General features: G+C 42.8%; 4 non-coding genes across 4 annotated transcripts; 3 read left to right on the top strand and 1 right to left on the bottom strand.

The window, feature by feature from the left end:
* Positions 1 to 862: 862 nt before the first annotated feature.
* Positions 863 to 934, top strand: trnag-ucc (transfer RNA glycine (anticodon UCC)). The gene has a single exon. It is a non-coding gene; the product is annotated as a tRNA-Gly (tRNA).
* Positions 935 to 4,043: 3,109 nt separating this feature from the next.
* On the top strand, positions 4,044 to 4,115 carry trnag-ucc (transfer RNA glycine (anticodon UCC)). The gene has a single exon. It is a non-coding gene; the product is annotated as a tRNA-Gly (tRNA).
* A 7,905-nt stretch (positions 4,116 to 12,020) lies between these two features.
* trnag-ucc (transfer RNA glycine (anticodon UCC)) lies at positions 12,021 to 12,092 on the bottom strand. The gene has a single exon. It is a non-coding gene; the product is annotated as a tRNA-Gly (tRNA).
* An 8,153-nt stretch (positions 12,093 to 20,245) lies between these two features.
* Positions 20,246 to 20,317, top strand: trnag-ucc (transfer RNA glycine (anticodon UCC)). Its single transcript has one exon. It is a non-coding gene; the product is annotated as a tRNA-Gly (tRNA).
* The last annotated feature ends 6,356 nt before the right edge of the window (positions 20,318 to 26,673 follow it).

Raw genomic sequence — 26,673 nt, 5'->3', positions numbered from 1 at the left:
AGATTTGTGAATATTTATCCCCAGTCCCTCTGCTCTTGCAACCCTCTCATAATAGTACCATTTAGATTACACTGCTTCTCCATGTTGTTTTTCCCAAAGTACATCACTTGACACTTATCCACATTAAACTGCATCGGCCAACTGTCCACCCATTTCACCAGCCTATCCCATCCTCTTGAAATCTGCGAGTATCCTCCTCACTATTTGCTACGTGGCCAAGTATTATATCATCTGTAGACTTCAACATTGTCCTTCCTATACCCAAGGATGTCTTTATATAAAAAGAAAACCAATGGTCCTCATACCCACAAAAAGGTCCACTAATGAGGAGAATGTGATCCAATCTGACAATTGATGCTCAGGGTTTTGTTTAGAAACCTGATTTCAAAGTCTCACATACATACGCCTGCAATGACGAGGTCTGTCTGCCAGTGATCCATCACATGCTCACAGGCTACACTGACACGCAAGTCCATGCAATGAGCTCTCACTGTCCAAAGATGTCAAAGTATTCGCTGATAAGGCAGCCGAGTTTCAGAGGACGGAGGCTTTTATCAACAACCGTGGTGTTTTTCCAATTGGTGTCTGGAAAGGGCAGAGGTGGACAAAATCGGAATTATGTGAGTGGAATCCTAAATTGAGCCTTTATATACCTTGAGAGATGTTTAAATTGATTTGATTATCAACATTTTGTTGAAATTTTGTTCTCTTTCTTTGCATGCTTTCATTTTTCAGACTATCTTGCTGTTTGTGTGAATATTTCATTTCATAAATGATTGTGAATTGCATGAGAAGTAAAACAGATTCTTCAGAGCAGGGTGCAGGATTACTGTACTGTGTATCAAATGTGGTTTTCAGCTGTGTGATGGTGGTGCAGTGGTGAGCATGGTTGCCTTCCAAGCAGTTGACCTGGGTTCAATTCCCAGCCATCACAATTCTTGCTTTCTACTTGAGGATGAAAAGATCTGCTAACAATGCTGATTGTAATCAGCTCTGACAATTTCTGCCCAGGGGTTTTGTTTAGCGATCTGATAGTCAAAGTGCCACGCATGCATGCTTGCAGTGGCAAAATCTATCTACCAGTGATCCACGCTCACAGACGACAGTCATCCAAATCCATGCAATAAGCTCTCACTGTCCAAATGTCTCAAAGTTGGGAGCTGGGGCCAAATTCTGGGAATAAGGCAAAGGAGTTTCGGACGATTGTAGATTTTATCGACATTAGTGGTATTTTTTCAGTAAACTGGAAATGCACTGGGTACGAAAAATCTCTCAGCAGTGAAACATTCCTGTTGTATGTTTTGGCACAGATATAGCAAGAGCATAACCAGGACAAGACTTGAGAACACAGCAAGTCAATCCAGGTTCTCAATGTGAGGATCATGCTTTTGAAGGCAACTTGAAGCAGTGTTCAGGATCAAAGAACAGTATGCAGTTGCTGGCAAAGTGCAGAATGAATGATGTTCCAGACTAGGCATGGGGTCCCTGAAAGGGCAAAGGTAGACAAAATAAGAAGATTTTGAAAGGAATCCCAAATTGTGTCTTTACATACCTTACGAGATGCTTGAAATGATTTGATTGTGAACATTTTGTAGAAATGATATGCTCTTTTCTTGCATGCTTTCTTTCATCCGTCTATCTTGCTTTTTGTGGGAATATTGCATTTCATAAATGCTTTCGAATTGCATACAAAGAAAAAAAGATGCTGCAGAACAAGCTGCAGGATTACTGTACTGTGTATCAAGTGCAGCTTTCAGCTGTGTGATGGTGGTGCAGTGGTAAGCATGGTTACCTTCCAAGCTGTTGACCATTATGTTTCTTATTTTCCATTTGACGATGCTAATTTCCACACATAGAATCATGTATCGCTACAGTACATAAGGAGGCCGTTTGGACCATTGTGCCGGTACCTGCTCTTTGAATGGGCTGCCCAATTTAGAACCACACTCTAGATTTTTTTCCATAACCCTGCAAATTAGTCCTCCTGAAGTAAATGTCCAATTGCATTTTGAAAATTCCTATGGAATCTTCACCCTTTCAGGGGGTCACCATTGACCAGAAACTTAGCTGGACCAGCCACATAAATACCGTGGCTACAAGAGCAGGTCAGATGCTGGGTAATCTGTAACGAGTGACTCACCTTCTGACTCCCCAAAGCCTTTTCACCATCTACAACGTACGAGTCTGGAGTGTGATGGAATACTCTCCACTTGTCTGGATGAGTGCAGCTCCAACAACACTCAGGAAAGTCGACACTATCGAGGACAAAGCAGCCCGCATGATTGGTACCCCATCCACCACGCTAAACATTCACTCCCATTACCACCGGCACACTGTGGCTGCAATGCAGAAACTCGCCAAGGCGTCTTCGACAGCACCTCCCAAACCCGTGACCTAGACCACCTAGAAGGACAAGGGCAGCAGGCACATAGGAACACCACCACCTGCATGTTCCCCTCCAAGTCACACACCATCTTGACTTGGAAATATATCACCGTCCCTTCATCGTCGCTGGGTCAAAATGCTGGAACTCCCTACCTAACAGCACTGTGGGAGAACCTTCACCACACGGACTGCAGCGGTTCAAGAAGGCGGCTCACCACCACCTTCTCCAGGGCAATTAGGGATGGGCAATAAATGCTGCCTTGCCAGCGAAGCCCACATCCCATGAACAAATTTTTTAAAAAATTCCATGTCGTAACAACCCTCTGTGTGAAAAAAATTCTCCTCATTTCCCCTCTAGTTCTTTTGCCAATTATGTTAAGTCAATGACCTCTCGATACTGATCCACTTGCCGGAGGAAACAGTTTCTCCCTACTTGCGCTCTCAAAATCTCTCATAATTTTGAATACCTCCATTAGCTCTCTGCATAACCTGCTCTGCTCTAAGGAGAACAAACCCAGTTTCTCCGATCTCTCCACACAACTGAAGTCCCTCATCCCTGAAATCATCATGCTAAACCTCCTCTGTATCCTCTCCAAGGACTTGACACCCTTCCTATAGTGTGGTGCCCACAATTGAACACAATGCTCCAGCTGATGCCTAACCAGTAATTTGTAAAGTTTAGCATGACTTCCTTGTTTTTGTATTCAATGACAACATTTACAAAGTCAGTATCCCATTCACTTTCTTAAACGCCTTATCAACTTGCCCTGCCACTTTCAAAGATTTGTGAATATGTACCCCCAGTCCATCTGCTCTTGCAACCCTCTCATAATTGTACCATTTAGATTACACTGCTTCTCCATGCTGTTCCTCCCAAACTGCATCATTTGACATTTATCCACATTAAATTGCATAAGTCAACTGTCTGGCCATTTCCCCAGCCTATCTCATCCTCTTGAAGTCTGCTCGTATCCTCCTCACTATTTGCTTCGTGGCCAAGCTTTGTATCATCTGCAGACTTCAAAATTGTCCTTCCTATACCCAAGAATATATATATATATAAAAAGAAAACCAATGGTCCTCATACCCACGAAAAGATCCACTAATGAGGAGATTGTAATCAGCTCTGACAATTGCTGCTCAGGGTTTTGTTTAGAAACCTGATTTCAAAGACTCACATACATACGCTTGCAATGGCGAGGTCTGTCTGTCAGAGATCCATCACACGCTCACAGGCTACACTGACACGCAAGCCCATGCCGTGAGCTCTGAGTGTGTAAAGATGTCAAAGTATTAGCTGATAAGGCAGCCGAGTTGCAGAGGATGTGAGGCTTTTATCAACACCTGTGGTGTTTTTCCAATTGCCGTCTAGGAAGTGGTCCCTAATAGGGCAGAGGTAGACAAAATAGGAATTATGTGAGTGGAATCCCAAATTGAGCCTTTACATACCTTAAGAGATGTTTAAATTGATTTGAATGTCAACATTTTGTTGAAATTTTATTCTCTTTCTTTGCATGCTTTCCTCTTTCTGTCTATCTTGCTGTTTGTGTGAATATTTCATTTCATAAATGATTGTGAATTGCACAAAAAGAAAAATAGATTTTTTAGAGCACGATGCAGTCTTACTGTACTGTGTATCAAGAATGGTTTTCAGCTGTGTGATGGTGGTGCAGTGGTGAGCATGGTTGCCTTCCAAGTTGTTGACCTGGGTTCAATTCCCAGCCATCACATTTCTTACTTTCTACTTGAGGATGAAAAGATCCACTAACAATGCTGATTGTAATTGGCTCAGACAATTACTGCCCAGGGGTTTTGTGATTCAAAGTGCCACATATGTCTGCTTTAGCAATCTTGTCTTGAGTCAATCCAGTTCCTCAGCGTGAGGATCATGCTTTGGAAAGCAACTTGAAGCAGTGTTCAGGATCAAAGAACAGTGTGCAGTTGCTTGCAAAGTGTAGAATGAATGATGTTCCAGGCTAGGCATGGGGTCCCTGAAAGGGCAATGGTGGATAAAATGGGAAGAGTGTGAAAGGAATCCCAAATTGAGCCTTTACATACCTTACGAGATGCTTGAAATGATTTGATTGTGACCATTTTGTAGAAATGATATTCTCTTTTCTTGCAAGCTTTCCTTTTTCTGTCTATCTTGCTTTTTGTGGGAATATTTCATTTCATAAATGCTTTCGAAATGCATAAAAAGAGAATAGTTCCTTCAGAGCAAACTTCAGGATTACTGTGGTGTGTATCAATTGCTTCTTTCAGCTGTGTGATGGTGGTGCAGTGGTGAGCATGGTTACCTTCTAAGCAATTGACCTGGGTTTAATTGCCAGCCATCGCATTTCTCACTTTCTACTTGTGGATGAAAAGATCCACTAACGATGCTGATTGTAATCAGCTCTGACAATTACTGCCCAGGGGTTTGTGATTCAAAGTGCCACATATGTACGCTTGCAGTGGCAAAATCTGTCTGCCAGTGATCCACGCTCTCAGGCGACAGACACCTAAATCCCTGCAATGAGCTCTCACTGTCCAAAGATGTCAAAGTTGGAGCTGGGGTCAATTTCTGGGAATAAGGAAGAGGATGGAAGAGTTCATCAATATCAGTGGTGTTTTTCCAGTAAATTGAAATTACACTGGTTGCCAAAAATCTCTCAGCAGTGAAACATTCTTGTTGTGTGACTTGGGCACAGATATAGTTAGAGTACAACCAGGACAGGACTTGAGAACACAGCGAGCACCCAACTGAGTCAATCCAGGTTCTCAATGTGAGGTAATGCTTTAGAACGGAATTTGAAGCAGTCTTCAGAGTCAAAGAACAGAATGCATTTGCCAATAAATTGTAGAAACAGTGATGTTCCAGATCTGGGAAGTGGTCCGTGAGAGGGCAGAGGTAAACAAAATGGGAAGATTGTGAAAGGATTCCCAAATTAGGCCTTTACATATCTTGAGAGATGTTTCAATTGATTTGATTGTCAATATTTTGTTGAAACTTCATTATCTTTCTTTTTCTGTCTATTTTGCTTTTTGTTTGAATATTTCATTTCAAAAATGCTTTGGAATAGCATGAAAAGAGAAAAAGGTGCTTCAGAGCAGGCTGCAAGATTACAGTGTTGTTTATCACACCTAGTTTTCAGTTGTGTGATGGTGGTGCAGTGGTAAGCAAGGTTACCTCCTAACCATTTGACCTGGGTTCAATTTGCAGCCATCATGTTTCTTATTTTCCATTTGATGATGCTAAGTTCCATGCATAAAATCATGTATCATTACAGTACAGATGGAGGATGTTCGGCCCATTGAGCCAGTACCTGCTCTTTGAAAGAGCTGCCCAATTTTATCCCACACCCTAGCATTTTCCCCATAACCCTGCAAATTAGTCCTCTTCATGGAAACATCCAATTGTCTTTTGAAAGTTCCTCTGGAATCTGCATCCTTTCAGCATTGCATTGCATATCGTAACAATCCTCTGTGTGAAAAAAATTCCCCTAATTTCCCCTCTAGTTCTTTTGCCAATTATGATAAGTCTATGAACTCTCGATACCGACCCACTTGGCAGAGGTAACAGGTTCTCCCTACTTGCTCTATCAAAACCTTTCATAATTTTGAATACCTCTATTAGCTCTCTGCAGAACCTTCTCTGCTCTCAGGAGAACAATCTCAACTTCTCCAATCTCTCCACATAACTGAAGTCCCTCATCCCTGGTATCAACATGCTAAACATCGTCTGTATCCTCTCCAAGGCCTTGACATCCTTCCTAAAGTGTGGTGCCCACAATTGTACACATTACGCCAGCTGATGCCTAACCAGTGATTTGTAAAGTTTTTGCATTCAATGCCAATATTTACAAAGCTAAATATCCTATATGCTTTCTTAACTGCCTTATCAACTTGCCTGCCACCTTCGAAGATTTGTGAATAAGTACCCCCAGGTCCCTCTGCCCTTCCACCCCCTTCAAAATAGTACCACTTAGATTTTACTGCCTCTCCATGCTGTTGCACCCAAAGTGCATCACTTCACATTGCGTTTGCCATCTGCCTGCCTATTTCACCAGCCCATCTGAGTCCTCCTGAAGACTGCTACGATCCTCCTCATTACTTACTACATTGCCAAGTTTTGTATCACCTGCAAATTTAAAAATTGTACTCCCTAAACCCAAGGTGAGGTCATTTATATATAACAAGATAACCAATGGTCCTCATACCCACGAAAAGATCCACTAGTGAGACGGATGGTAATCAGCTCTGACAATTGCTGCTCAGGATTTTGTTTAGAAACTTGATTGCAAAATGGCACAAACGTCATAGACATAGAGTTATACAGCACGGATAGAGGCCCTTCGGCCCATCGTGTCCGCGCCGGCCATCAAGCCCTGTCTAATCTAATCCCATATTCCAGCATTTGGTCCGTAGCCTTGTATGCTATGGCATTTCAAGTGCTCATCCAAATGCTTCTTGAATGTTGTGAGGGTTCCTGCCTCCACAACCCTTTCAGACAGTGAGTTCCAGACTCCAACCACCCTCTGGGTGAAAAAGTTCTTTCTCAAATCCCCTCTAAACCTCCCGCCTTTTACCTTGAATCTATGCCCCCTTGTTATAGAACCCTCAACGAAGGGAAAAAGCTCCTTAGTATCCATCCTATCTATGCCCCTCATAATTTTGTACACCTCAATCATGTCCCCCCTCAACCTCCTCTGCTCCAAGGAAAACAAACCCAATCTTCCCAGTCTCTCTTCATAGCTGAAGCGCTCCAGCCCTGGTAACATCCTGGTGAATCTCCTCTGCACCCTCTCCAAAGCGATCACATCCTTCCTGTAGTGCGGCGACTAGAACTGCACACAGTACTCCAGCTGTGGCCTAACCAGTGTTTTACACAGCTCCATCATAACCTCCTTGCTCTTATATTCTATGCCTCGGCTAATAAAGGCAAGTATCCCATATGCCTTCTTTACCACCTTATCTACCTGTTCCGCCGCCTTCAGGGATCTGTGAACTTGCACACCAAGATCCCTCTGACCCTCTGTCTTGCCTAGGGTCCTCCCATTCATTGTGTATTCCCTTGCCTTGTTAGTCCCTCCAAAGTGCATCACCTCGCACTTTTCCGGGTTAAATTCCATTTGCCACTGTTCCGCCCATCTGACCAACCCATCTATATCGTCCTGCAGACTGAGGCTATCCTCCTCGGTATTTACCACCCTACCAATTTTTGTATCATCAGCGAACTTACTGATCATACCTTTTACATTCATATCCAAGTCGCTAATGTAGACCACAAACAGCAAGGGCCCCAGCACAGATCCCTGTGGTACCCCACTGGCCACAGGCTTCCAGTCACAAAAACAACCTTCGACCATGTGCTTCCAATGGCAAGGTCTGTCCACCAGAGATCCATTACACGCTCACAGGCTATACTGACACACAATCCATGCAATGAGCTCTCACTGTCCAAAGCTGACAAAGTTTCAGCTGATAATGCAGCCGAGTTTCAGAGGATGAAGAAGTCTATAAAATAATGAGGGGCATAGATAAGGTCGATAGTCAAAATCTTTTCCCAAAGGTAGGGGAGTCTATAACGAGGGGGCACAGATTTAAGGTGAGAGGGGAGAGATACAAAAGGGTCCAGAGGGGCAATTTTTTCACTCAAAGGGTGGTGAGTGTCTGGAACGAGCTGCCAGAGGCAGTAGTAGAGGCGGGTACAATTTTGTCTTTTAAAAAGCATTTGGACAGTTACATGGGTAAGATGGGTATCGAGGGATATGGGCCAAGTGCAGGCAATTGGGACTAGCTTAGTGGTATAAACTGGGCGACATGGACATGTTGGGCCGAAGGGCCTGTTTCCATGTTGTAACTTCTATGATTCTATGATTCTATGATTCTATCAGTTGAGATTTTCCAATCGATGTCTGGGTGGAGTGGGACAGAAATCCCAAATTGAGCTCGTACATTCCATTTGAGAAGCTTATATAGATTTGATTGTCAACATTTTGTTGAAATTTTATTCTCTTTCTTGCATGTTTTCCTTTTTCTGCCTGTCTTGCTTTTTGTGGGAACATTTCGCTTCATAAATGCTTTTGAATTGCATAAAAAGAAAAAAAGATGTTTCAGAGCAGGCTGCAGGATTCTTGAGCTCTAAATCATGTTCTTACTTTCAACTGTGTGATGGTGGTGCAGTGGGAAACATGGTTGTGTTCTCAGCAGTTGATCTAGGTTCAATTCCCAGCCATCACATTTCTTATTTCCTACTTGAGGATGTTAAGTTCCATTCATAGAATCATCAAAATTATCAGCCTTTGGATTAAATAAAGAGAAACTGTTCCCATTGGCTGAAGAGTTGAAAATGAAAGGACGCAGTGTTAAGGTGACTGGCAAAAGAACCAAAGACGACATGAAAAAGAACGTTTTAACGCTGCGAGTATTTATGATCTCTGATGCGCTGCCTGAAAGGGTGGTGGAAGCCGATTCAATCATAGCTTTCAAAAAGGAATTGGATAAAGAGTTAAAGCGAAAAAATTTGCAGGGCTACAGGGAAAGAGCGGGGGAATGGCACCAATTGACTGCTCTTACAAAGAGCCGGCACCAGCTCGATGGGTTGAATGGTCTCCTTCTGTGCTGTAACCTTTCTATGATTTCCATGATTCTATCTGCAATGTAAACCAGTGATCCATAACACATTCACAGGCTAAACCGACACGCAAGTCCATGCAATGAGCTCCCACTGTCCGAAGATGTCAAAGTATTAGCTGATAAGGCAGCCGAGTTTGAGAGGATGGAGGCTTTTATCAACATCCGTGGTGTTTTTCCAGTTGGAGTCTGGGAACTGGTCCCTGATCAGGCAGAAATAGACACAATGGGAAGAGTGTGAATGGAATCCCATATTGAGTCTTTACATACCTTGAGAGATGGTTCAAATGATAATGATAGTGAACATTTTGTTGAAATTTCAGTCTCCTTCTTTGCATGCTTTACCTTTCTGATGAACTTGCTTTTTGTGTGAATATTTAATTTCTAAAATGCTTTCGAATTGAATAAGAAGAAAAAAAGTGACTTCAGAGCAGGCTGCAGGATCACTATACTGTGTATCAAAAACAGCTTTCAGCTGTGTGGTGTTGGTGCAGTGGTAAGCATAATTACCTTTCAAACAATTGATTTAGTTTCAATTTCCCAGTCATCACATTTCCTACCATCAATTTGATGATATTAAGTACTTTACAGAATCATACAAACTTACAGCATAGAAAGAGGCCAATCAACCCTTTGTGGTGGTGCTGGCTCTTGGGAAAAGCGGTTCAAATAGTCCCATTGCCCTGTCATTTAGTCCTCCTCAAATATATGTCCTTTTGCAAGTTGCTATGGAATCTGCACCATTTCAGGCAATGCATTCCAGATCGTAACAATCCCGTGTTGTAAAAATTTCTCCTCATTTCCCCTCTAGTTCTTTTGCCAATTATTTTAAATCTATGTCCTTTGGTCACTGACCCACTTGCCAGAGGAAACAATTGCTTCCTACTTGCTTTCTCAAAACCTTTCATCATTTTGAATACCTCCATTAGGTCTCCAGATAACCTTCTCTGCTCTAAGGAGAACAATCCCAACTTCTCCAATCTCTCCACATAACTGAAGTCCCTCATCCCTGGTACCATCATGCTAAGCCTCCTCTGTATCCTCTCGAAGGCCTTGACACCCTTCCTAAAGTGTGGTGCCCACAATTGTACACAATACTCCAGCTGTTGCCCAACCAGTGATTTGAAAATGTTCAGCATGACTTCCTTGTTTGTATTGGCATTGTATTCAATGCTAATATTTACAAAGTTATGCATCCCATCTACTTTCTTAAAAACCTTATCAACTTTCTCTGCCAATTTCAAAGATTTGTGAATATGTACCCCCTTCAAAATAGTACCATTTAGATTATACTGCTTCTCCATGTTGTTACTCCCAAAGTGCATCACCTCACACTTATCCACATTAAATATTCTAAGAGGAACTTAGTATCGTCAAATTGAAAGTAAGAAATGTGATGGGTGGGAATTAAACCCAGGTGAATTGTTTGGAAGACGACCATGCTCACCACTGCACCACCATCACACAGCTGGAAGCCACACTTTGCAGCACAGTAAACCTCCACCCCTGCTCTAAAGCATCTGTTTTTCTGATTATGCAATTCGAAAGCATTTATGAAATGAAATATTCACAGAAAAAGCAAGATAGTCAGAAAAATGAAAGAGTAGAAATAAAGAGAATGAAATTTCAACAAAATGTTGACAATCAAATCAATGTAATCATCTCTCAAGGTTTGTCAAGGCTCAATTTGGGATTCCATTCACACAATTCCCATTTTGTCTACCTCTCCCCTTTCAGGGACCACTTCCCAGACACAATTAGAAAAACACCATGGATGTTGATAAAAGCCTCCATCCTCTGAAACTCAGCTGCCTTATCAGCTAATACTTTGTCATCTTTGGACAGTGAGAGCTTGCATATCAGTGCAGCCTGTGAGTGTGTGATGGATCACTGGCAGACAGGCCTTGTTATTGCAAGCATACATATGTACCACTTGGAATTCTGGTTTCTAAACAAAACCCGAGGCAGCAATTATCAGAGCAGATTACAATCTGCCTTTTCAGTGGATCTTTTCGTGGTTATGAGGACCATTGGTTTTTTTGTTATTTATAAAGGAGGACTTGAGTATAGGAAGTACAATTTGGATGTTTTCAGATGTTGAAAACCTTGGTAACATAGTAAATATTGAATATTGGGAGGCTAATAGCAGAGTTCAGGGGAACTTAGATAGGCTGGTGAAATGGGCAGACAGATGGCAGATGCCATTTAATGTGGATAAGTGTGAAATGATTTAGTCTGGGAGAAACAACATGGAGCGGCAGTATAATCGAAATGGTATTATTTTAAGAGGGGTGCAAGAACAGAGGGTTCTGGTGGTTCATATTCACAAATACTCGAAGGTGGCAGGGCAAGTTGATAAGACAGTTAAGAAAGCCTACGGGCTGCTTGGCTTTGTAAATAGCAGCATTGAATATAAAAACAAGGAAGTCATGCTAAACATTTACAAATCACTGGAGTATTGTGAGCAATTCTGGGCACCTCACTTTAGGAAGGATGTCAAGACCTTTGAGAGAGTACAAAGGAGGTTTGCCAGGATAATACCAGGGATGAGGGACTTCAGTTATATGGAGGGATTGGAGAAGCTTTGTTTGTTCTCCTTAGAACAGCGAAGGTTATGGGAAGACCACATTGAGGTATTCAAAATTAGGAGGGGTTTTGATTGAGCAAGTCGGCAGAAAGAGTTTCCTCTGGCAAGTGGGTCGGTAACCGGGGTCATAGGTTTAAAATAATTGGCTAAAGAACTTGAGGAGAATTTTTTTCACACAGAGCGTTGTTACGATCTGGAGTGCCACTCCTGAAAGAGTGCAGATTCCACAGGAACTTTCAAACTGCAATAACAGATGTACTTGAAGAGGATTAATTTGCAGGGTTATGGGGAAAATGCTGGGTTGCGGGACTAAATTATTCAGCTCTTTCAAAGACCCAGCACAGGCACAATGGGCCGAACGGCCTCCTTCTGTGCTTTAAGATGATTTGATTCCATGAGTGGATCTTAGCATCCTGAAATAAAAAGTAAGAAATGTGATGACTGGGAATTGAACCCAGGTTAACTGCTTGGAAGGTAACCATGCTCACCACTGCACCACCATCACACAGCTAAAAACCATACTTGACAGACAGCACAGTAATTCTGCACCCTGCTCTGCAGCATCTTTTTTTCACGCAATTCCAGAGAACTTTGAAATCAAATATTCAATCAAAAAAGCAAGATAGACAACAAAAGGAATGCATGCAAAGAAAGAGACCAAAATTTCAATAAAATGTTCACAATCAAATCAATTTTCCCGTCTCGCAAGGTCTGTAAAGGCTCAGTTTGGGGTTGTTTTCACAATAGCGATCATAATATAATAAGGTTTATTGCGATCGTAAAGTAATTAGGGTTAAAATAATGATCGAGAAAGACATAAGTGAGACTAAGAGCAAAGTAATAGATTGGGGAAAAGCTAACTGATAATATAACTCGGGAAAGTAAACTGGAAAAAACATTTGACCAAAAAAGAAATCGAACATCATTGGGAAATATTTAAAATGGTGATCAATAGATTTCAGGAGAAATACATTCCTCTAAAATACAAGAACAAACTGGACAATAACGAAACACCCTGGATAAATTAAGAGACAAGGGTAAAATTGAAACTAAAAACAAAGGCATACACTGAGCACTTAGACAATAAAGGCCAGCAAAACAAAAGGAAATATGAAGAGGTTATGAAAGAAGTCAATTCGGAAAGCAAAGAGGAAATAGATAATTAAATTGTTAAGGACCACTTCCCAGAGCCAGAATGTCACTTTCATCACTTTGCGAGCAAGTGCATTCTGTTCTGTGGCCCTCAAAATCGTTACACTCACATTGAGAACCTGGATTGACTCAGTTGGGTGCTCGCTGTGTTCTCAAGTCCTGTCCTGGTTGTGCTCTTGATATATCTGTGCCCAAGTCACACAACAAAAATGTTTCACTGCTGTGAAGTAACGGATAACCAGTGTTTTTTTTTATTCGTTTATGGGGTGTGGATGTCTCTGGCGAGGCCAGCATTTATTGCCCATCCCTAATTGCCTTTGAGAAGGTGGTGGTGAGCCGCCTTCTTGAACCACTGCAGTCCGTGTGGTGAAGGTTCTCCCACAGTGCTGTTAGGAAGGGAGTTCCAGGATTTTGACCCAGCGACGATGAAGGAACGGCAATATATTTTCAAATCGGTTTGGGTGTGACTTGGAGGGGAACGTGCAGGTGCTGTTGTTCTCATGTGCCTGCTGCTCCTGTCCTTCTAGGTGGTAGAGGTCGCGGGTTTGGGAGGAAGAAGCCTTGGCGAGTTGCTGCAGTGCATCCTGTGGATGGTACACACTGCAGCCACTGTGCAGGGAGGTGGTGAAGGGAGTGAATGTTTAGGGTGGTGGATGGGGTGCCAATCAAGCGGGCTGCTTTGTCCTGGATGGTGTCGAGCTTCTTGGGTGTTGTTGGAGCTGCACTCATCCAGGCAAGTGGAGAGTATCCCCGTAGCCCTGCACATTTTTTCATTTCAAATACTTATCCAGGTCCCTTTTAAAGGCCACGATTGAATCTGCCTCCATCACCCCCCCGGCAGTGCATTCCAGATTGCAACCTCTTGCTGTGTAAAAATGTTTTTCCTTATGTCACTCGGTTCTTTTGTCAATCACCTTGTCATCTGCAAAATTTGAAATTATGCCCTGTACATCCAAGTCCAAGTCATTAATATATATCAAGAAAAGCAGTGGTCCCAGCACTGACCCCTGGGGAACACCACTCTACATCTCCCTCCAGTCCAAAAAACAACCGCTCATCACTACTCTCTGTTTCCTGTCATTTAGCCTATTCTGTATCCATGTTGCTATTGCCCCCTTTATTCCATGGGCCACAATCTTAATAGCAAGCCTAACATGTGACACTTTATCAAATGCTTTTTGAAAATCCACATAAGCTGCATTGCCCTCATCTACCCTGTCTGTTACCTTGGCAAAAAACTCTATCAAGTTGGTTAAACACGATTTGCTTTTAACAAATCCGCGCTGGCTTTCCCAAATCAATCCACACTCATCCAAGTGACTGTTAATTCTGTCCCGGATTATCGTTTCCAAAAGCTTCCCACCACTGAGGTTAAATTGACTGGCCTGTAATTGCTGGGTTTATCCTTACACCCTTTTTTGAACAAGGGTGTAACATTTGTAATTCTCCAGTCCTCTGGAACCACCCCCGTATCTACGGATGTCTGGAAGATTATGGCCAGTACCTCCGCAATTTCCCCCCTTACTTCCCTCAGCATCCTAGGATGCATCCCATCCGGACCGGGTGACTTATCTATTTTAAGTATAGATAGCTTTTCTAGTCCCTCTTCTTTCTCAATTTTTAACCCTTCCAGTGTCTTAACTACATCTTCCTTTACGAAGACTCTGGCAGCATCTTCTTCCTTGGTAAAGACCGATGCAAAGTACTCATTTCGTACCTCAGCCATCCCCTCTGCCTCCATGAGGAGATCTCCTTTATGGTCCCTAATCGGCCCCACCCCTCCTCTTACTACCCGTTTATTGTTAACATGTCTGTAGATGACTTTTGGATTCCCTTTTATGTTGGCCGCCAGTCTATTCTCAGACTTTTCCTTTGCTCCTCTTATTTCCTTTTTCACTTCCCCTCTGAACTTTCTATATTCTGCCTGGTTCTCACTTGTGTTATCAACCTGACATTTGTCATATGCCCCTTTTACCACTTCATCTTACTCTCTATCTCCTTTGTCATCCAGGGAGCTCTGGCTTTAGTTGCCCCACCTTTCTCCCTCCTTGGAATGTACCTTGTCTGTACCCAAATCATCATCTCTTTAAAGGCCGTCCACTGTTCAATTATAGTTTTGCCTGCCAATCTTTGATTCTAATTTACCTGGGCCAGATCTGTTCTCATCCCACTGAAATTGTCCCTCCTTCAATTGAGTATTTTTACTTTAGAGTAGTCAAAGTCCTTTTCCATAGCTATTCTAAACCTTATGATACTATGATCGCTGCTCCCTAAATGCTCCCCCACTGACACTTGCTCCACTTGGCCCGTCTCATTCCCCAGAACCAAGTCCATTAATGCCTCCTTCCTCATTGGGCCGGGAAGGTACTGGTCGAGAAAGTTATCCTGAACACATTTCAAACATTCCTCTCATTCTATGCCCCTTATATTATTGTTATCCCAGTCTATATAAGGATAGTTAAAATCCCCCATTATCACTACACGATGGCTTTTGCACCTCTCTATAATTTCCCTGCAAATTTGCTCCTCCATATCCTTCCCACTAGCTGGTGGCCTATAGAATACACCTCTGTGTAATGGCACTTCTATTGTTCCTTAAATCTAACCAAATAGAATACCTCTATTAGGTCTCTGCATAATCTTCTCTGCTCTAAGGTGAACAATCCCAGCTTCTTCAATCTCTTCACATAACTGAAGTCCCTCATCCCTGGTATCATCATGCTAAACCTCCTCTGTATCCTCTCCAAGGCCTTGACATCCTTCTTAAAGTGTGGTGCCCACAATTGTACACAATACTCCAGCTGATGCCAAACCAATGATTTGCAAAGGTTTAGCACGACTTCCTTGTTTTTGTATTCAATGTCAATATTTACAAGGCCATGCATCTCATACGCTTTCTTAACCGCCTTATCAACTTGCCCTGCCACCTTCAAAGGTTTGTGAATAAGCACCCCCAGGTCCCTCTGCCCTTGCACCCTCCTCAAAATAGTTCCATTTTGATTATTCTGCCTCTCCATGCTGTTGCACCCAAAGTGCATCACTTCTCACTTGTCTGCATCAAATTGCATTTGCCATTTGCCTGCCCATTTCACCAGCCCATCTGAGTCCTCCTGAAGACTGCTACGATCCTCCTCATTGTTTACTAATTTTCCTAGTTTTGTATCACCTGCAAGATTCAAAATTGTGCTCCCTAAACCCAAGTCCAGGTTATTTATATGTAATAAGGAAACCAAAGGTCCTCATACCCATGAAAAGATCCACTAATGAGGGAGATGGTAATCAGCTCTGACAATTGCTGCTCAGGTTTTTATTTAGAAACCTGATTGCAAAGTGGCACATATGAATGCTTGTAATGGCAAGGTCTGCCTGCCAGAGATCCATCACAAGCTATAGTGACAGACAAGTCCATGCAATAAGCTCTCACTGTCCAGAGATAACAAAGGCAGCCCAGTTTCAGAGGATGGAGGCTTTTATCACCATAAGTGGTGTTTTTCTAGTTGATGTCTGGGATGTTGTCACTAAGAGGGCAGAGGTGCACACAATGGGAATTGTGTGAATGGAATCCCAAATTGAGCCTTTACATACCTTGCGAGAAGCTTATATTGATTTGATAGTGAACATTTTGTTGAAATTTGAACTCACTTTTTTTGCATGTTTTCCTTTTTCTGCCTGTCTTGCTTTTGTGTGAATATTTCATTTCATAAATGCTTTTGAATTGCATAAAAAGAAAAAAAGATGCTTCAGAGCAGGCTGCAGGATTCTTGAGCTGTATATCAAGTGATGCTTTCAGCTGTGTGATGGTGATGCAGTGGTAAGCATGGTTGCCTTCTCAACAGTTGGCTTGGGATCAATTCCCATCCATCACATTTCTTGAGGATGAAAGATCCATTAATGAGGCTGATTGTAATCAGATCTGACAATTGCCGCCATGGGATGTTGCGATGCAACCTCATTTTCAAAGTGCCACATATATATGTTTGCAATGGCAAGGGCTGTCTGCCGGCGATCCATCACAAACTCACAGATTACACTGACACCCAAGCCCATGCAATGAGCTCTCACTGTCCAAATATGTTAAAGTAGGAGTTGTGGCCATCTTTTGGGAATAAGGCAATGGAGTTTCAGAAGATGGTGGACTTTATCAGCATTAGTGGTATTTTTCCATTAGATTGGAACTACACTTGCCTGGATGAGTGCAGCTCCAACAACACTCAAGAAACTCGACACCATCCAGAACAAAGCAGCCCACTTGATTGGCACCTCATCCACCACCCTAAACATTCACTCCCTTCACCACCAGCACACCGTGGCTGCAGTGTGTACCATCCACAAGATGCACTGCAGCAACTTGCCAAGGCTTCTTCCTCCCAAACCCACGACCTCTACCACCTAGAAGGACAAGGACAGCAAGCACATGGGAACAACAGCACCTGCATGTTCCCCTCCAAGTCACACACCATCCCGACTTGAAAATATATCGCTGTTCCTTCATCGTCGCTGGGCCAAAATCCTGGAACTCCCTTCCTAACAGCACTGTGGGAGAACCTTCACCACACGGACTGCAGCGGTTCAAGAAGGCAGCTCACCACCAACTTCTCAAGGGCAATTAGTGATGGGCAATAAATGCTGGCCTTGCCAGCGACGCCCACATCCCATGAACAAATAAAAAAAAACACTGGTTGCCCATTACTTCACAGCAGTGAAACATTTTTGTTTTGTGACTTGGGCACAGATATATCAAGAGCACAACCAGGACAGGAATTGAGAACACAGCGAGCACCCAACTGAGTCAATCCAGGTTCTCAATGTGAGTGTAACGATTTTGAACGGAACTTGAGACAGTGTTGAGGGTCACAGAACAGAATGCAGTTGCTCACAAAATGATGAAAGTGTGACATTGTGGCTCTGGGAAGTGGTCCCTGAGAGGGCAAAGGTGGACAAAATGGGAAGAGTTACATCAAGTCTACAGCACAGAAACAGGCCATTTGGCCCAACTAGTCCATGCTGGAATTTATGCTCCACATAAGCTTCCTCCCACTCCTCTTCATCTAACCTTATCAGCGTACCCTTCAATTCCTCTTTTTATATTCCTTGACAATTTAATTTTGTATTTCCTCTTTGCTTTCCTAATTGACTTCTTTCATAACCTCTTCGTATTCCCTTTTGTCTTGCTGTCATTTATTGTCTAAGTGCTCAGTGTATGCCATTGTCTTTAGTTTCAATTGTACCCTTATCTCTTAATTCATCCAGGGTGTTTCGCTATTGTCCAGTTTGTTCTTGTATTTTAGAGGAATGTATTTCTCCTGAAATCTATTGATCACTGTTTTAAATATTTCCCAATGATGTTCGATTTCATTTTTGGTCAAATGTTTTTTCCAGTTTACTTTCCCGAGTTATATTATCAGTTAGCTTTTCCCCAATCTATTACTTTGCTCTTAGTCTCACTTATGTCTTTCACGATCATTATTTTAACCCTAATTACTTTACGATCACAATAAACCTTATTATATTATGATCGCTATTGTGAAAACAACCCCAAACTGAGCCTTTACAGACCTTGCAAGACGGGAAAATTGATTTGATTGTGAACATTTTATTGAAATTTTGGTCTCTTTCTTTGCATGCATTCCTTTTGTTGTCTATCTTGCTTTTTTGATTGAATATTTCATTTCAAAGTGCTCTGGAATTGCGTGAAAAAAGATGCTGCAGAGCAGGGCGCAGAATTACTTAATTGGCACCCCATCCACCACCCTAAACATTCACTCCCTTCACCATCGGCCCACTGTGGCTGCAGTGTGTACCATCCACAGGATGCACTGCAGCAACTCGCCACGGACTGCAGCGGTTCAAGAAGGCGGCTCACCACCACCTTCTCAAGGGCAATTAGGGAGGGAAATAAATGCCAGCCTCGCCAGCGATGCCCACATCTCATGAACGAATAAAAGAAAAGGACACCCAAATCCCCCTGAACACCAACATTTACTCGTTTCCCACAATTTAAAAAATATTCTGTTTTTCTATTCTTCCTATCAAAGTGGATAACCTCACATTTCCCCACATTATACTCCATCTGCCACCTTCTTGACCACTCACTTGTCCTGTCTATATCCCTTTGCAGACTCTTTGTGTCCTCCTCACAACCTACTTTCCCATCTAGCTTTGTCTCATCAGCAAACTTGGATACATTACACTCGGTCCCTTCATCTAAGTCATTAAAACAGATTGTAAATAGCTAAGACCCAAACACCAATCCTTGCGGGACCCCACTAGCTACAGCCTGCCAACCTGAAAATGATCTGTTTATCACTACACTCTGAGATCTTTCCGTTAACCAATCCTCTATCCATGTTAATATATTACCCCCAACCCTTATCTTGCATAACAACCTTTTACGTGAAACCTTATTGAATGCCTTTTGGAAATCTAAATATACTACATCCACTGGTTCCTCTTTATCTACCCCACTAGTTACATCCTCAAAGATCTCTAATAAATTTGTCAAGCATGATTTCCCTTTCATAAAACCATGTTGACTCTGCCTAATCAAATTATGATTCTCTAGGTGCCCTTTACCACTTCCTTCATAATGGATTCCAATATTTTCCTGACGACTGATGTCAGGCTAACTGGCCTGTAGTTCCCTGTTTTCTCTCTTCCTCTTTTCTTGTATAGCGGTGTTACATTTGCTACCTTTCAATCCACTGGGCCCATTCTATATTCTCGGGAACTTTGGGAGATCTCTTCACACTAATCTGCGTTAAACTGAATCTGCCATCAGTCTGCCCAATTCAGCAGACTCCGTAAGTCCTCCTGAAGTCTGCTACTATCCTCCACAATATTGATCAAGTTGCCAAGTTTTGCATCACCTGAAAATTTCGAAATTGTACTCCCTATACCCAAGTCCAGGACAATTAAAAAGACAAAAAAAACCAATGGTTCATACCCACAAAAAGATCCACTAATGAGGCTGTTGTAAATAGCTCTGACAATTGCTGCCCAGTGTTTTGTTTAGGAACCTGATTTAAAAGTGGCTCATATGTGTTCTTGCAATGTCAAGGTCTGTCTGCCAGTGATCCATCACATGCTCACAGGCTACACTGAAAAGCAAGTCCATGCAATGAGCTCGTCCAAAGATATCAAAGTAGGAGCTGATAAGGCAGCTGAGTTTCAAGGATGGAGGGTTTTATCAACATCAGTGGCGTTTTTCCAGTTGGTGTTTGGGAACCGATCCCTGAGAGGGCAGAAGTAGACACAATGGGAAGATTGTGAATGGAATCCCATATTGAGCCTTTACATATCTTATGAGATGTTTGAAATTATTTGATTCTGAACATTTTGTAGAAATTTAGGATCCTTCTTTGCAAGCTTTCCTTTTTCTGTCTATCTTGCTTTTTGTGTGAATATTTCATTTCAAAAATGCTTTCGAATTGCACAAAAAGAAAAAAAGATGCTCCAGAGCAGGCTGCAGGATTACTGTACTGTGTATCAAGGGATGCTTTCAGCTGTGTGATGGTGGTGCAGTGGTGAGCATGGTTACCTTCCAAGCAGTTGACCTGGGTTTAATTCCCAGCCATCACATTTCTTACTTTTTATTTCAGGATTCCAAGTTTCACTCAGAGAATCACTCAATCTTAAAGCACAGAAGGAGGCCATTCGGCCCACCGTGCCTGTGCTGGGTCTTTGAAAGAGCTGTCTAATTTAGTCCCGCAACCGTGCAAATTAATCCTCTTCAAGTACATATCAAATTGCAGTTTGAAAGTTCCTGTGGAATCTGCTCTCTTTCAGGCATGACACTCCAGATCGTAACAACGCTCTGTGTGAAAAAAATTCTCCTAATTTCTCCTCCAGTTCTTCAGCCAATTCCTTCAAATCTATGACCCCATTTTACCGACCCACTTGCCAGAGGAAACTCTTTCTGTCTACTTGCTCAATCAAAACCCCTCCTAATTTTGAATACCTCAATGTGGTCTTCCCATAACCTTCTCTGTTCTAAGGAGAACGATCAAAGCTTCTCCAATCCCTCCATATAACTGAAGTCCCTCATACCTGCTATCATCCTGGCAAACCTCCTTTGTACTCTCTCAAAGGCCTTGACATCCTTCCTAAAGTGAGGTGCCCAGAATTGCTCACAATACTCCAGTGATTTGTAAATGTTTAGCATGACTTCCTTGTTTTTATATTCAATGCCGCTCTTTACAAAGCCAAGCAGCCTGTCGGCTTTCTTAACTGTCTTATCAACTTGCCCTGCCACCTTCGAGTATTTGTGAATATGAACCACCAGAACCCTCTGTTCTTGCACCCCTCTTAAAATAATACCATTTCGATTATACTGCCGCTCCATGTTGTTTCTCCCGGACTAAATCATTTCACACTTATCCACATTAAATGGCACCTGCCATCTGTCTGCCCATTTCACCAGCCTATCGAAGTTCCCCTGAACTCTGCTACTATCCTCCCAATATTTACGATGTTACCAAGGTTTTCAACATCTGCAAACGTCCAAATTGTACTTCCTATACTCAAGTCCTCCTTTATAAATAACAAGAAAACCAATGGTCCTCATAACCACGAAAAGATCCACTAAAAAGGCAGATTGTAATCTGCTCTGATAATTGCTGCCTCGGGTTTTGTTTAGAAACCAGAATTCCAAGTGGTACATATGTATGCTTGCAATAACAAGGCCTGTCTGCCAGTGATCCATCACACACTCACAGGCTACACTCACATGCACGCTTTTACTGTCCAAAGATGACAAAGTATTAGCTGATAAGGCAGCTGAGTTTCAGAGGATGGAGGCTTTTATCAACATCCATGGTGTTTTTCTCGTTGTGTCTGGGAAGTGGTCCCTGAAAGGGGAGAGGTAGACAAAATGGGAATTGTGTGAATGGAATCCCAAATTGAGCCTTGACAAACCTTGAGAGATGATTACATTGATTTGATTGTCAACATTTTGTTGAAATTTCATTCTCTTTATTTCAACTCTTTCATTTTTCTGACTATCTTGCTTTTTCTGTGAATATTTCATTTCATAAATGCTTTCGAATTGCATAATCAGAAAAACAGATGCTTCAGAGCAGGGCTGGAGGTTTACTGTGCTGCAAAGTGTGGCTTCCAGCTGTGTGATGGTGGTGCAGTGGTGAGCATGGTCGTCTTCCAAACAATTCACCTGGGTTTAATTCCCACCCATCACATTTCTTACTTTCAATTTGACGATACTAAGTTCCTCTTAGAATATTTAATGTGGATAAGTGTGAAGTGATGCACTTTGGGAGTAACAACATGGAGAAGCAGTATAATCTAAATGGTACTATTTTGAAGGGGGTACATATTCACAAATCTTTGAAAGTGGCAGAGAAAGTTGATAAGGTTTTTAAGAAAGTAGATGGGATACATCACTTTGTAAATATTAGCATTGAATACAATGCGAATACAAAAAAGGAAGTCATGCTAAACATTTTCAAATCACTGGTTGGGCAACAGCTGGAGTATTGTGTACAATGTTGGGCACCACACTTTAGGAAGGGTGTCAAGGCCTTCGAGAGGATACAGAGGAGGCTTAGCATGATGGTACCAGGGATGAGGGACTTCAGTTATGTGGAGAGATTGGAGAAGCTGGGATTTTTCTCCTTGGAGCAGAGAAGGTTATCTGGAGACCTAATGGAGGTATTCAAAATGATGAAAGATTTTGATAGAGCAAGTAGGAAGCAACTGTTTCCTCTGGCAAGTGGGTTGGTAACCAAAGGACATAGATTTAAAATAATTGTCATAAGAACTAGAGCGGAAATGAGGGGAATTTTTTAAAACACAGGATTGTTATGATCTGGAATACTTTGCCTGAAATGGAGCAGATTCCATAGGAACTACTTGAAGAGGACGAATTGGCAAGGTTATGGGGAAAATGGTGGGTGTGGGAATAAATTGGACAGTTCTTTCAAAGAGCTGGCACCAGCACGATGGGCCGATCAGCCTTTCTCCATGCTGTTAGCTTGTGTGATTCAATAAGGAACTTTATATTGTCAAATTGAAAGTAAGAAATGTGATGTTTGGGAATTGAACCCAGGTCAACTGCTTGGAAAGTAGCCATGCTCACCACTGCACCACCATCACACAGCTGAAAGCCCCCTTTTGACACACAGTATAGTAATCCTACAGCCTGCTCTGAAGTATCTTATTTTCTTTTAAGCAATTCGAAAGTATTTATGAAATGAAATATTCACACAAAAAGCAATATACACAGAAAAAGGAAAGCTCACAAAGAAAGAGAATAACAAAATGTTGACAATCAAATCAATTTAACCATCTCTCAAGATATTTAAAGGCTCAATATGCAATTCCTTTCACACTCTTTCCATTTTGTCGACTTCTGCCTTCTCAGGGTCTAATTCCCAAACACCAACTGGAAAAACGCCTCTGATGTTGATGAAAGACTCCGTCCTCTGAAACCCGGCTCCCTCAGCAGCTAATACTTTGACATCTTTGGACAGTGAGAGCTCATTGCATGGACTTGCATGTCAATGTGGCCTGTGAACGTGTGATGGATCACTGGCAAACTGACCTTGCCATTACAAGCATGCTTATGAACTTCAAGTAATTAATATCAGTGGAGAGAAAGCACTGGAGAAAATAATGGGAACAAAATCCGACAAATCCCCTGGTCCTGATGGCCTACATCCGAGGATTCTAAAAGAAGTGGCTGCAGAGATTGTGGATCTATTGGTTGTGATCTTCCAAAATTCCATAGATTCTAGAGTGGACCCAACGGATTGGAAGGTAGCAAATGTAACACCGTGATTCAAGAAAGGAGGGAGAGAGAAAACAGGGAACTACAGGCAGACAGACCTTGTCATTGCAAGCATACATATGTGTCACTTTGAAATCAGGTTTCTATTCAAAACCTATACATTATACTGTGTGTCAAGTATAGCTTTCAGCTGTGTGATGGTGGTGAGTGCCCAGCCACCACATTTCTTACATTCATTAGGTATGTCTTGTCCACAAAAAACAGGACAAATCCGTTCCGGCCAATGACCGCCCCATCAGTCTTCTCTCAATCATCAGCAAAGTGATGGAAGGTGTCGTCGACAGTGCTATCAAGCGGCACTTACTCACCAATAACCTGCTCACCGATGCTCAGTTTGGGTTCCGCCAGGGCCACTCGGCTCCAGACCTCATTACAGCCTTGGTCCAAACATGGACAAAAGAGCTGAATTCCAGAGGTGAGGTGAGAGTAACTGCCCTTGACATCAAGGCAGCATTTGACCAAGTGTGGCACCAATGAGCCCTAGTAAAATTGAAGTCAATGAGAATCAGGGGGAAAACTCTCCAGTGGCTGGAGTCATACCTAGCACAAAGGAAGATGGTAGTGGTTGTTGGAGGCCAATCATCTCAGCCCCAGGGCATTGCTGCAGGAGTTCCTCAGGGCAGTGTCCTAGGCCCAACCATCTTCAGTGGCTTCTTCAATGACCTTCCCTCCATCATAAGGTCAGAAATGCGGATTTTGCTGATGATTACACAGTGTTAAGTTCCATTCGCAACCTCTCAGCTAATGAAGCAGTCCGAGCCCGCATGCAGCAAGACCTGGACAATATCCAGGCTTGGGCTCATAAGTGGCAAGTTACATTCGCGCCAGACAAGTGCCAGGCAATGACCATCTCCAACCAGAGAGGGTCTAACCACCTCCCCTTGACATTCAACGGCATTACCATCGCCGAATCCCCCACCATCAACATCCTGGGGGTCACCATTGACCAGAAACTTAACTGGACCAGCCATATAAATACTGTGACTACAAGAGCAGGTCAGAGGCTGGGTATTCTGCGGCGAGTGACTCACCTCCTGACTCCCCAAAGTCTTTCCACCATCTACAAGGCACAAGTTAGGAGTGCGATGGAATACTCTCCACTTGCCTGGATGAATGCAGCTCCAACAACACTCAAGAAGCTCGACACCATCCAGGACAAAGCAGCCCGCTTGATTGGCACCCCATCCACCACCCTAAACATTCACTCCCTTCACCACCGGCGCACTGTGGCTGCAGTGTGTACCATCCACAGGATGCACTGCAGCAACTTGCCAGGGCTTCTTCGACAGCACCTACCAAACCCGCGACCTCTACCACCTAGAAGGACAAGAGCAGCAGGCACATGGGAACAACACCACCTGCACGTTCCCCTCCAAGTCACACACCATCCCGACTTGGAAATATATCGCCGTTCCTTCATTGTCGCCGGGTCAAAATCCTGGAACTCCCTTCCTAACAGCACTGTGGGAGCACAGTCACCACACGGACTGCAGCGGTTCAAGAAGGCAGCTCACCACCACCTTCTCAAGGGCAATTAGGGATGGGCAATAGATGCCGGCCTCGCCAGTGACGCCCACATCCCATGAACGAATACAAAAAAATTTGACAATGCTAAATTCCCTCGAGAATCATGCAAACTTACAGGATAGAAAGAGGCCAGTCAGCCCATCGTACTGGTGACTGCTCTTTGAAAGACCTGTCGAATTTAGTCTCACCCTCCAGCATTTTCCCATAACCCTGCCAATTTGCCCTCTTCAAATAGATGTCCAATTGCCTTTTGAAAGCTCCAATGGAATCTGCACCATTTCAGGCAATTCGTTCCAGATCGCAGCAATCCTCTGTGTGAAAAAATTTCTCCTGATTTCCCCCCTAGTGTTTTTGCAAATTATTTTAAACCTTTGATTACTGACCCACTTGTCAGTGGAAACAATTTCCCCCTACTGGCACAATCAAACCCCCTCATAATTTTGAATACCTCTGTTAGGTCTCCCCATAACCTGCTCTCCTTTCAAGAGAACAATCCCAGCTTCTCCAATCTCTCCACATAACTGAAGTCCCACATCCCTGGCATCATCATTCCAAACCTCCTGTGTACCCTTTCCATGGCCTTGACATCTTTCCCAAAGTGTGATGCCCAGAATTGTACACAATGCTGCAGCTGATGCCTCACCAGTGATTTGTAAATCTTAAGCATGAATGCCTTGTTTATGTATTAAATGCCAATATTTACAAAGCCATGTACTCCATATGCTTTCTTCACGGCCTTATCAACTTACCCTGCCAAAGTTCCTCAACCCACGAAAAGATCCACCAATGAGGAGATTGTAATCCGATCTGACAATCGCTCCTTCGGGTTTTGTTTAGAAACCTGATCTCAAAGTCTCACATACAAACGCTTGCAATGGCGAGATCTGTCTGACCCAGATCCATCACACACTCTCAGGCTGCACTGACACGCAGTCCATGCAATGAGCTCTCACTGTCCAAAGATGTCAAAGTATTAGCTGATTTTACTATAGGCAGCTGAGTTTACAAAGCTATGTCCACCATACGCTTTCTTAACCGCCTTATCAACTTGCCCTGCCACCTTCAAAGATTTGTGAATAAGTGCCCCCAGGTCCCCCTGCCCTTCCACCCTCCTCAAAATTGTACCATTTAGATTATTCTGCCTCTCCATGCTGTTACACCCAAAGTGCATCACTTCACACTTGTCTGCATTAAATTGCATTTGCCATTTGCCTGCCCATTTCACCAGCCCATCTGAGTCCTCCTGAAGACTGCTACGATCCTCCTCATTACTTACGACATTGCCAAGTTTTGTATCTCCTGCAAATTTCAAAATTGTGCTCCCTAAACCCAAGTCCAGGCTTTTTATATATAATAAGGAAACCAAAGGTCCTCATACCCATGAAAAGATCCACTAATGAGATAGATGGTAATCAGCTCTGACAATTGCTGCTCAGGTTTTTATTTAGAAACCTGATTGCAAAATGGCACATATGAATGCTTGTAATGGCAAGGTCTGTCTGCCAGAGCTCCATCACACGCTCACAGGCTACACTGACCAAAGATGACAAAATATGAGCTGATAAGGCAGCTGAGTTTCAGAGGATGGAGGCTTTTATCAACATCA

This window comes from Heptranchias perlo, chromosome 29 (assembly GCF_035084215.1).
Source record: "Heptranchias perlo isolate sHepPer1 chromosome 29, sHepPer1.hap1, whole genome shotgun sequence".
NCBI lineage: Eukaryota > Metazoa > Chordata > Chondrichthyes > Hexanchiformes > Hexanchidae > Heptranchias > Heptranchias perlo.
The sequence above is the reverse complement of the archived record's forward strand: the minus strand, read 5'-3'. Positions and strand labels throughout refer to the sequence as shown.